The 10,507-nt window shown below is 56.2% G+C and overlaps 1 protein-coding gene across 1 annotated transcript in view; it reads left to right on the top strand.

The window, feature by feature from the left end:
* Positions 1-423: 423 nt before the first annotated feature.
* Positions 424-10,507, top strand: part of LOC119148117 (N-alpha-acetyltransferase 20) — a 32,952-nt gene continuing 22,868 nt past the window's right edge. The window contains exons 1-7 of the transcript XR_005104305.1: positions 424-607; positions 1,407-1,454; positions 2,212-2,387; positions 2,909-3,040; positions 4,410-4,516; positions 9,341-9,388; positions 10,147-10,322. The gene's annotated coding sequence lies outside the window, so the exon portion shown is untranslated. The remainder of the gene's footprint in view (positions 608-1,406; positions 1,455-2,211; positions 2,388-2,908; positions 3,041-4,409; positions 4,517-9,340; positions 9,389-10,146; positions 10,323-10,507) is intronic.

Below are 10,507 nucleotides of genomic sequence, written 5' to 3'. Positions count from 1 at the left end.
AGCGCTCCACCAACAGGGCCGGCTGCAGTACCCAAATATATTTCGCTAGGTGGCAGCAGCGCTGCACCAACAGGGCCGGCTGCAGTACCCAATTAAGTTTCGCTAGGTGGCAGCAGCGCTCCACCAACCGGGTGGCTGCAGTACCCATTTATATTTCGCTAGGTGGCAGCAGCGCTCCACCAACCGGGCGGCTGCAGTACCCAATTATATTTCGCTAGATGGCAGCAGCGCTCCACCAACCGGGCCGGCTGCAGTACCCATTTTTATTTCGCTAGATGGCAGCAGCGCTCCACCAACAGGGCCGGCTGCAGTACCCATTTTTATTTCGCTAGGTGGCAGTAGCGCTCCACCAACAGGGCCGGCTGCAGTACCCAAATATATTTCGCTAGATGGCAGCAGCGCTCCAACTATCGGGCAGCGCATGCGCAGAAACGACGTGACGCCAAAGGGGCGGGGCTTCCGGCCTCGTACGTATGGGCTACGCGTACGGCCCCGGAAGGTGGGTTCATTTCCGGCCCGCGCGGCGCGCTGGAGTGGCTGTGGAGGTGCGGAGCCTTCGCCGGGAACCTGGAAGAGTTTCGGGCCGGGACGTGCGGCGGCGCGCTGGGTGAGCGCTCGGGCTGAAGGGCGGCCGGGGGCCGGCGGGCAGCGGCCGAGTCGGGGGGATGTGGCGGCCCGGCGCTCGGCCGCGGCAGGGAGCGCCTGGTGCCGGCGGCGGGCGGGCTGAGGCAGGCGGGCGGCCCGGCCCGGGACCGGCGGGGCTGCCGCCGGTTCTCGTCTCCCCGGCAGGGACGGTGGTCAGCGGGCTCCTCACGGGGCTGCCCTTTTTTGGGTGGGTGGGTGTTTGTTTGTTTTTTTTTTTTGTCTCGGAGCCGCGCCGCTACCTCGGCGAGGAGCGGCGGCGGGGCGGCCCCGGTGCTCGCTTGTGGCGGCGGCGCCCGGGAGAGGGGTCGGCCCGCGCCGCCCCGCCGCCCACCCGCCGCCGCCTGCGGGCTGCCCGGGCAGCCGCCGCAGCCCTGCGCGGGGCTTTGTCTTTCCCCCAGCCGCTGGCCTGAGCCGTGGCAGCCGGCTGGGGCTGCCGGCCCCCGCGGGCCGCAGAGGCTGCCTTGGGGCCTGCGGTAACGCTGTCGCGGGGGGGGGTGGCTCAGGAGCCTCTTCCCGCCCCTGCGAGCGGGCAAAGGCAAGAAAAGAAAGCCGGTAGCAGAATCCCCACCCGTCGCCCCCGACTGCTGATTTCTCCGCAAGCGTTTAACCACCGGGATGGGCTGGGAGGCAGCAGCTACTCAGGTGTCTGGCTGATCTTGTGTCGTGACAGTCAGCTACGGGTCCGGAGCAGCCGAGGGGAAGAGGCCTTTTGATTTGCTTCCCAGTGAAACGGGGGTCTTTTGTTTTTCCTTTGTCCCTAGGTTCGTCTGGAATTGTACATTGACAAATCAAGGGGAGCGGAACCGAAGGTCAGTCGAGATGTTACTTTTCCACGTGTGCCTTGTGCTTGTGAGTCGGACTGCTGACTACGGAGGGATAACCTTTGTACTTGCCGAGGGCCCGCGAGGCTCCGTGTGCCCGCTGCTTCCGAGTGCTGCGCTGCGGCTCGGGCAACGGCCGGGGAGGAATTGTCGGTCCCTCGTGGTTACGCAGCCGGGCCTGCTAGGCGCTTGAAGCAGCGCGTCCGGTCGGGCAGTATTATTTTTCTAGATTGTAAATGAGCCCGAGGTATAAACCCACTTACGTTTCTGTATGGCGGTGTACTTTGTCAGAGAGCTCAGATGTACTGATGGAGCTGGCACAGAGTTCCCTTGGGACTCCAGATTTGACTGTCTTGTTGAAAGGCTCCAGAGCCTGCTTTGAAAGTCGCTTGACAAAGCACAGCTTTGCCGTGATTTTTATACTGGAATTCCGACTGTAATGCCAATGCCACGTGTTAGCCTTTCTCCAGCAGCTATTAAAAGCAGAATGAGCCTTAAGAATCTGATTACCTTTTAACTAAATTCAAAACAAAGCTGCGGGGTGAAGCGACTGGAAGCGTCCTGCCAGTCTGACGTGGGTATCGCTGCCGTGCGTGTTTTCTGCCTGTCTACTGATCGCCCCTGCCTCTTGTTGTGCCCCGGTAATTCCTCTGGGGAAGGCGTTGGGCTCTGACTGCAGCGCACCCCGACTCCCTCCTGACCCCGGCGAGACGTGATCGGTGTTTGCCTTCCTCCCCTTTCACAGGGCCTCGGCTGTTGCGTGCAGAGAAGCTGTCAGCCTTGTGAGAGAGCATGCAGCCGGCAAGCGCATCGTGGTGCTTCGGTACCGAGCTGAGACCGCAGGCGTCCGTCTTTTGTTTGCAAAAAGGGATCGCGAGGAAAGGTGCTGACATTGGAGGGGGAAAGGTGGCGGGAGAACAGGTAGGAGGCAGCTTTCAACCGGTTTTAGGCTTAACTCCTGTGTTCCTGAGCAAGGTTCTGGGCTTCGAGGGGTTTGCTTTTGGCTTTTTGCCTTCAGCGCGTCCTCCGTCACCGCTGTCGGCGCGCGCTGAGCTGCTGCTTAGGGAACTGTGGCGATACAGACTGTGTGCGTGCCAGCCGTCCTCCAGGCTAGAGCTGTATTCTACCCTTAAAAAAAGCTTTCCGTAATACTATGCTTCCGTTAGGACGCAATTTTCTCGAGTTCCCCCCACCTCAGGGTGATTTTCCCACACCCCTAACCCCAACCCCTAAGCCCACCTGCAACACCCCATTTTCTCCTAGGCTTTTAGGAGTGGCCTGAGAGGTGCTTGCAGGGTATTCCATTTTGCCTTAGACAGCTTAGGAGACCAACCACATGCCTGGAGATCTGTATCTATCCTTAGGCTCCTAGTGGGATTCACACAAAACCAGTATGTGTGGGCACGTTCTCCTAGCAGCTCGGTGTCTTTTTGCTGTTGCAGAGGTGATTTCCAGGCGGAGCTGACCAGTGGGGTTCTCTGGCTGAGGGGAAGACCAGCAGTCAGCTGGTGGATGTGCTTCTGGAAGAAATAGCAACGGGAGCTCTAAGAGAGGGAAATGGCTTCCCTGCATGGGTATGTGGAAGCTTTCTTCACTGCTTGTTTCCACTGAGATTAATTGGTAATAAATACCCATTAGGAAGGTGGGAGAATTACTTTCGTGGCCGGTGTCTTCAATGTTCACCTTCTTCTTAGTGTAAACACTGAAAACTTTAAAGCCAGGGAAACTCAGGTGCACTAGAAAAGCTGAAACGGTGAGCATACTGAAGACATAGCTGAAGTAGCCACACTTTACAATGATGCCACGTGAACCACCGGACATGCAGGTATTTCTAGTGGGCTCGAGCCCCTGCTAATGCTGCGCTATATGGCCAAGCCAAAGTAACAGCTTCCTGCTGCTGAAAAGCCTCATCCTCCTCCCCTCTCCCTGCCCCGGTACTGGTGGCCGTGACCGGGAAGTGTCCAGCAGAGCAGTATTTGGGTTTTCCCGGGTTACTTCTCTGCTGACGAGATTAATGCAGACAAGCGCCAGAATGACTAAGTAGCAAGACTACATTGTAAGGAATGACTGCTTCTTGTGGCATGAGGAAGTTCATTCAACTCACAATGTCCCATTGCACCGTACCCCAGCACATGGGGGAAGCGGGCAATGATACAGGGACAAGGAAGCGTTGCAAGAATTCTTCACGTCATACTAAGCACGACTGTATCCAGAGGTTCTCTCTGGGATAGAGTAGCATTTCTTTGATCCTTCGACATCTTTTCCTCAGCCTTTCCAAAAGCTTGAGCCGGTTTCCCTGCCATTCCTGAAAGGTATTTCCAAGGAAGATCTTTCCTTTTCTGGTTTTGTTGGGCAGAACCTCTCAGAGAGTCCCATTTTTTTTCCACCCTGGAGCACTCGAGACAAGTTGCAAAGGTGCTGACAGATGTGTTTTGTAGTACTGCGAGACCCACACAAAAGACCTATCCCTAATATAATCCCTAAATCCCTAAAACAAATGTAATCCTTAATTAAATCTCTAATCCCTAAAACCTAAGTAACGTCAGTTTAATTCTTTGCATAAGGATAAGTTGTCAATGAGGTCTTCAGTGCTGTACCTGCTTGCATCAACTAGTTCTTGGATTGGCTCTTTCCTTTTCAGGAGAATGGGATTAAATTAGGGATTAAATTAGTTTTATCAGACTAGCTAGGTTTATCAGACTAACAAAGCTGGAGTGCCCACCACAAGCTCTAACACCTGAAGGCCCTCTGCAGACAATGGCAGTGCAAGCTTGTGCCTTTTCTGTGATGGGAGTTTTTCCCATATTCTTTCTCTCTATTTCCACTTTTCACGTGGAAATTCCATTTCTAGGAGAGCCGCGTTATTTTCGTGCACATTGAGAGGCAGCTCCTGTGCAGACCGGAACACATGTTCGGTGCTAACACAGCTGTAATTTCTTTCAGGAGGAGGCGGGGAGCGCTGAAGCTTTCGTGGCCAAGCCCCGGAGCCAGGATGTCAGGGGGAAGCAGGAGTATCTGAGCCAGCTGAAGAACAAGCTGGGAGATCTACTGTAAGTATGGAGGGAAGGGGCTGATGGGGACAGTAGCTCAGGACCGTGCGTGCAGAGGGAACCCCGCAGTGGACGCAGTGTGCGTGGCCAGCGCAGGCCTCCCTGCGCTACAGGGCTGTGCCCGTTGCAGTGAATGCCGAGACCTGGCTGAGCCCGGCTCTGCGGAACACTGCGAGCAGCAGTCCCCGACCCAAAGAACTTTGGCGTGGCAGACAGCGAGCAGAGATCAGTTGTACCACTAATCCCCTTCGGTACAGTGCTCCTCTGTCGCGACGGAGGGAAGACACAGTCAATCAATATGAGTGATCAGCAGACTTCGTTTATTGTACCTTACAGTCACCTTTTATGCCTTGTTATAATTAGCTCATACGTATTACAAAAGTTAAGCTCATTATTGGTGAGTTGCCTAAATATCAAGCCCACCCCTAGTTTCTCTTCTGTAGTTATCTGTTCCCACCTGCAACATTCTTTTCCCACCGAAATCTTCCTGTTATTGTGTAACAAGAACAGCCAAAGGCAGCGTATTTGTGCTTTACTTCAGATAAGCTGAGAGCGATGCGCATTTTTGTCCAGCCAGCTAGACTATGTTTATGTGAACTTTTTCAGCTAGCCAGTTATCCACACTCCTCAGCTCTCCAAAAATAGCGGTAAAATCCTGTACATCTTCAGAGACTGGTTCTGAGGAGTGGGAAGAGCAAATAGGACTGACAACTGGTGCAAATCTGAGAAATAATTCCACCTCAAAACAAGAGGCAATTACTGCATTGAAAAAAAGTCTGGTGCCACACCGAGCACCGAGGAGAACGCCAGAGGTGGGCAGGTGCCTGTGAAGTGAAATCCTGTCCAACGTGGGCGCTGGATTAGCAAGAAGTACAGTTCTGTAATAAGGGATATCAATGCACAATAGAGTGAAATTAAGGTCTTCCCAGGTTATCATCAATCTAAGATTTCTTAACTTCCGGTCAGTTTGACGTTTAGCATTCACCAGTCTTTATTGCACATGTGTTTAACAACGGGATGCTAGTAGAGGCAGAGATGACTGTATCAAAAGACATCTCTGCTCTGCATTTCGGGCAACATGGATTCTCAGTGTGACACAAGTAAGTAAATGTTCTTTTCACATACCACAATGTAATGGTGACTGTGTTGTTTTGGAACAGAGGGGGGAAGGCAGATGATCTGAAGACTGCTTTCTGTGCGATTGATCCCGGTATCGACGATCAGACGCTAGATACCTACGTTGACCTGCCGGATCAAGAAGATGTGCCTGTGGAAACTGCACTCGAGAGGCTGCTTGCTGGATATGCGAGACGAGTAGGGCCCTCGCCCAGGGAGGGAAGCACGACAGGCTTTGGAGGGGAGGAAGGAGACTTCCAATAATAAGAATAAATGGACTGTTTGATCTACGGGTTTGGGTGCCAAGCCGAGAGTTGGAGTTACTGCGTTAAATACTTCTTCCCATTGCATATGGAGGTACAGCTCGTAAGAGCTGAGTGGGTGGGCTAGCTTGAGCTATCGGAAGCACTTTCATCTTAAGCAGCACAGCACTCCGAGACAATTTTACAGCCTCTGCAGAGTCATTTTAGCTCAGCAAGAGCTGTGGTGGGAGGCTGCCTGATCCCCAGACAGAGGCTTCACACCCCCGGGGCGCCGAGGCACTTCAGGGTGTCAGGCGCTCTGCTTGGTGACACAAGAGCTGTGCTCCACAGCCATTGCTGGAACCTGAGAAGCCACCGTCAGGCTCCAGGCTGCAGCGTGGCTGCTTTGGCCCTTGGCCCTTACAGTCCCTTGTCTCAAAGAAAGAGGGTTTCAAAGATTCCTTTGCAAAATAAGGTGCCGGTTGCAAGCAAAAGGTGAGGTCAGCCCACACGAAGTCTGCTATCGTGTCTGTCCCCGAGGAGACTTTTGTCTTGGTGTGGCTGCTGTTGTCCAGTATGAAATCACTCAACAGACGTTCAAGTGCTGCCCCACGAGTAGATTTAACCAAACTCTGAGCTGCGAAAGTCATCCAAGCATAGAAAAACTGAAATCAGTCCCTTGCTGCGAGGAAGGCACCACGTGCCCTTTGGTAACTTTACTCAGTCGTCCCTACTCATAGTGTCCGCTTTGCCCTGCACATAGCCCTCTCTAGGGAGGGGAGGGAGGATTCTGGAAACAAAAAAGACTGTAGGAAAACAGCTCTGCTGTGGTCATGCCTGAATTGCCGAGTAACTGGAGCAAACCTGAGAAGCAAAACCCTTTCTTTTTCTTGCGATGTAGGCATATGAAAAGTAGAAAGGGGTAAGCTGAAATCCAAAGACACCTTCCTGATAAAGCACTAGTTTTGTAAACTTGCCAAAACTGATTGCATTTGTAAAGCAGGAAGGCACCGTAGCTGGTGTGACACAGCATGTACCACCCAGAGGTACGAGGCCCTGGGGCTTTCTGCCTTAATACTCGAACCTGGTGCCAGGCACTTCCAACACAAGTCACAAAATAGCAGGAAAGGACCTCCACCAACCGGGCGGCTGCAGTACCCAATTATATTTCGCTAGATGGCAGCAGCGCTCCACCAACAGGGCCGGCTGCAGTACCCATTTTTATTTCGCTAGGTGGCAGCAGCGCTCCACCAACAGGGCCGGCTGCAGTACCCAAATATATTTCGCTAGGTGGCAGCAGCGATCCACCAACAGGGCCGGTTGCAGTACCCAAATATATTTCGCTAGGTGGCAGCAGCGATCCACCAACAGGGCCGGTTGCAGTTCCAAAATATATTTCGGTAGATGGCAGCAGCGATCCACCAACAGGGCCGGCTGCAGTACCCATTTATATTTCGCTAGGTGGCAGCAGCGCTCCACCAACAGGGCCGGCTGCAGTACCCAATTAAGTTTCGCTAGGTGGCAGCAGCGCTCCACCAACCGGGTGGCTGCAGTACCCAAATATATTTCGCTAGATGGCAGCAGCGATCCACCAACAGGGCCGGCTGCAGTACCCAAATATATTTCGCTAGGTGGCAGCAGCGCTCCACCAACAGGGCCGGCTGCAGTACCCAAATATATTTCGCTAGATGGCAGCAGCGATCCACCAACCGGGCCGGTTGCAGTACCCAAATATATTTCGCTAGGTGGCAGCAGAGATCCACCAACCGGGCCGGCTGCAGTACCCAAATATATTTCGCTAGATGGCAGCAGAGATCCACCAACCGGGCCGGCTGCAGTACCCAAATATATTTCGCTAGATGGCAGCAGCGCTCCACCAACAGGGCCGGCTGCAGTACCCACTTATATTTCGCTAGGTGGCAGCAGCGCTCCACCAACAGGGCCGGCTGCAGTACCCAAATATATTTCGCTAGAGGGCAGCAGAGATCCACCAACCGGGCCGGCTGCAGTACCCAATTATATTTCGCTAGATGGCAGCAGCGCTCCACCAACAGGGCCGGCTGCAGTACCCATTTTTATTTCGCTAGGTGGCAGCAGCGATCCACCAACAGGGCCGGCTGCAGTACCCATTTTTATTTCGCTAGGTGGCAGCAGCGCTCCACCAACAGGGCCGGCTGCAGTACCCAAATATATTTCGCTAGGTGGCAGCAGCGCGCCACCAACAGGGCCGGCTGCAGTACCCATTTTTATTTCGCTAGGTGGCAGCAGCGCTGCACCAACAGGGCCGGCTGCAGTACCCAATTAAGTTTCGCTAGGTGGCAGCAGCGCTCCACCAACCGGGCGGCTGCAGTACCCATTTTTATTTCGCTAGATGGCAGCAGCGCTCCACCAACAGGGCCGGCTGCAGTACCCAATTATATTTCGCTAGATGGCAGCAGCGCTCCAACTATCGGGCAGCGCATGCGCAGAAACGACGTGACGCCAAAGGGGCGGGGCTTCCGGCCTCGTACGTATGGGCTACGCGTACGGCCCCGGAAGGTGGGTTCATTTCCGGCCCGCGCGGCGCGCTGGAGTGGCTGTGGAGGTGCGGAGCCTTCGCCGGGAACCTGGAAGAGTTTCGGGCCGGGATGTGCGGCGGCGCGCTGGGTGAGCGCTCGGGCTGAAGGGCGGCCGGGGGCCGGCGGGCAGCGGCCGAGTCGGGGGGATGTGGCGGCCCGGCGCTCGGCCGCGGCAGGGAGCGCCTGGTGCCGGCGGCGGGCGGGCTGAGGCAGGCGGGCGGCCCGGCCCGGGACCGGCGGGGCTGCCGCCGGTTCTCGTCTCCCCGGCAGGGACGGTGGTCAGCGGGCTCCTCACGGGGCTGCCCTTTTCTGGGTGGGTGGTTTTTTGTTTTTTTTGTTTTTTTTTTTTTTCTCTCGGAGCCGCGCCGCTACCTCGGCGAGGAGCGGCGGCGGGGCGGCCCCGGTGCTCGCTTGTGGCGGCGGCGCCCGGGAGAGGGGTCGGCCCGCGCCGCCCCGCCGCCCACCCGCCGCCGCCTCCGGGCTGCCCGGGCAGCCGCCGCAGCTCTGCGCGGGGCTTTGTCTTTCCCCCAGCCGCTGGCCTGAGCCGTGGCAGCCGGCTGGGGCTGCCGGCCCCCGCGGGCCGCAGAGAGGCTGCCTCGGGGCCTGCGGTAACGCTGTCGCGGGGGGGGGGGGGCGGGTTGTGGCTCAGGAGCCTCTTCCCGCCCCTGCGAGCGGGCCAGAGCAAGAAAAGGCAGCCGGCAGCGGAATCCCCAGCCGTCGTCCCCGACTGCTGCTTTCTCCGCAAGCCGTTTAACTGCCGGGGAGGGCTGGGAGGCAGCAGCAGCTCAGGTGTCTGGCTGATCTTGTGTCGTGACAGTCAGCTCCGGGGCCGGAGCAGCCGAGGGGAAGAGGCCTTTTGGTTTGCTTCCCCGCGAAACCGGGGCCTTTTGTTTTCCCTTTGTCCCTAGGTTCGTCCGGAAGTGTCCGTCGACAAGTCAAGGGGAGCGGAACCGAAGGTCGCTCGAGATGTTACTTCGCCACGCGTGCCTCGTGCTTGCGAGTCGGACTGCTGACTACGGAGGGATCCCTTTTGTAGCCGCCGAGGGCCCGCGAGGCTCCGTGTGCCCGCCGCTTCCGAGTGCTGCGCTGCGGCTCGGGCAACGGCCGGGGAGCAATTGTCGGTCCCTCGTGGTAATGCAGCCGGGCCTGCTAGGCGCTTAAAGCAGCGCGTCCGGCCGGGCAGTATTGTTTTCCGAGGCTGTAAATGAGCCCGAGGTATAAACCCGCTTTACGTTTCCGTACGGCGGTGCGCTTTGTCGGAGAGCTCGGCCGTACTGACGGAGCTGGCACAGGGTTCCCGTGGGACTCCAGCTTTGACCGTCTCGTGGAAAGGCTCCAGAGCCTGCTTGGGAAGCCGCTTGACAAGGCATGGCTTTGGCGTGATTTTTACGCCGGAATTCCGACGGTAACGCCAATGCCACGTGTTAGCCTTTCTCCAGCAGCTCTTCAGAGCAGAGTGAGCCTTAAGAATCGGATTGCCTTTTAACGAAATTCGAAACAAAGCTGCGGGGTGAAGCGGCTGGAAGCGTCCTGCCAGTCTGACGTGGGTATCGCTGCCGTGCGTGTTACCTGCCTGTCTGCCGATCGCTCCTGCCTCTTGTTGTGCCCCGGTAATTCCTCTGGGGAAGGCGTTGGGCTCTGACTGCAGCGCACCCCGACTCCCTCCTGACCCCGGCAAGACGTTATCGGTGTTTGCCTTCCTCCCCTTTCACAGGGCCTCGGCTGTTGCGTGCAGAGAAGCTGTCAGCCTTGTGAGAGAGCATGCAGCCGGCAAGCGCATCGTGGTGCTTCGGTACCGAGCTGATACCACAGGCCTCAATCTTTTTTTTGTGAAAAGGGATCACAAGGAAATGTGCTGATGTTGAAGGGGGAAAGGTGACGGGGAAAGAGGTAGGAGGCAGCTTTTAACCAATTTTAGGCTTAACTCCTGTGTTCCTGTAAATGGTTCTGGGCTTTGAGGGGTTTGCTTTTGGCTTTTTGCCTTAAGCGCATCTACCTTTCAGGGTAATGTTTTCTTGGAAGTTGGAAACGGTCCTTCTGGGACACCAAACCAAACCCTGTTGTTAAAAGAAGAG

Source organism: Falco rusticolus, chromosome 5 (assembly GCF_015220075.1).
Source record: "Falco rusticolus isolate bFalRus1 chromosome 5, bFalRus1.pri, whole genome shotgun sequence".
In the NCBI taxonomy this organism is placed as follows: Eukaryota; Metazoa; Chordata; class Aves; order Falconiformes; family Falconidae; genus Falco; species Falco rusticolus.
The sequence above is the reverse complement of the archived record's forward strand: the minus strand, read 5'-3'. Positions and strand labels throughout refer to the sequence as shown.